Source organism: Opisthorchis viverrini, assembly GCF_000715545.1.
Source record: "Opisthorchis viverrini unplaced genomic scaffold opera_v5_133, whole genome shotgun sequence".
Taxonomy (NCBI): Eukaryota; Metazoa; Platyhelminthes; class Trematoda; order Opisthorchiida; family Opisthorchiidae; genus Opisthorchis; species Opisthorchis viverrini.
This window is the reverse complement of record NW_008751791.1, coordinates 1275298-1276665: the sequence shown is the minus strand read 5'-3', so window position 1 is coordinate 1276665 and position 1368 is coordinate 1275298.

Sequence of the window (1368 nt, the reverse complement as noted above, 5' to 3'; positions counted from 1 at the left end):
CTTTTTTTTACAGATGAGAGGCCAGTTTTCTTCCATCTGTGGTTTATGGCATTACCAGTTGCATAACTCCACCGAGGCCAGCCCAACACCAGCAGCAACAAACAGAAGTCAGCAGTACTTTTTTGATTTTCTGAATTTATAGACCAGATTCAGAACCGCCGGCGATGGGCGATGCACCCGTGTTACTGGCTGGATGGCGGGTATACGAACGCACCACGGTGCAACGTAGCAGGGCGACCCTCTTTGTAGGCCGTACCCGTCCACCACACGGTTTTTCTCCCTCGTGCATGCTACCAGATCTGCAAGGTGGAAAACCATCCAAGCAGTCATAAGTGCGGTTTGTGCGACAGTAATAAACTAGAAAGAAGTAGTGGAGTAGATTTGTGTGAGCCGGGGGACACACTAAGAGATTGCAGGAGTTGCAGAGTCTGTAGCGAAGTTGTGAGTTTATGCTTGGTCTAGCCTCTGCTATAAAGGCGTTCTTATGCAGCGAACGGTACAAGAGAGCTAGATTCAATTTTAACCGTCTGAGCCATGGTGGTTCGAGGCCTAGGATTTGACAGCGGGTGCAGTAAGAGAGGGGGTTGGACCGAGGAAAGAGTTTTTTCGTAAATGAGCGTTGGACGCTTTTAATTGCGGGTCTGCAATTTTGGGTGTAGAGGGAGGAGAACGCGGGATGAAGCCCCACGATTGGACGTACGCATAGCTTAAAGATTGCAACCATCCTTTCTGGAAGGTGGCAAGAGCGCAGTATTAAAAAACTGAGCCTGCGCGCTCTTGCAACCTGAAACTGCACCTGGTGGGAAAAGCTAAAGGTACAGAAGTATCTGAGGCCGAGATCTTTGATCTCTGTGGAAGAGTAATAGGATTTCCATTAATTGTGAAAGCATCAGCCGGGAGAGAGCAATGGCAAGAAGTTATACAGGATTTTGTGGAGGAGAAGCTTAGGCCAGAGTCGTTTGACCGGCGAGTCAGTGAATCTAGGTCTTGCTTAATCTGGTGAAAGGCAAGGGTTTTTGCAGAGGTGAGGAATGTATACGCGATTTTTATATCGTCCGCGAAGAGGAAGGCCTTACCGTGGGATATGGAGCCGAAGATGTCAATGATGTACAGTAAGAAAAGGATGGGGCCTAGCACGCTTCCTTGGATGACTCCGCTAGTGATCGGTAGTGGAGATGATTGTATGTCCCCGACTTGCGTTATTTGCCTCCTGTCTGACAAATAGGAGGCGAACCACTGAAATAAGTTTCCCGTGATGCCAACAGTGCTGAGTTTGTGTAGCAGGGAGGCGTGGGGGACCTGGTCGATGGCTTTTTGGATATCCAGATAGACTGTTACAATGGAGTATCCAGCGTCGTAAGCTGCTGT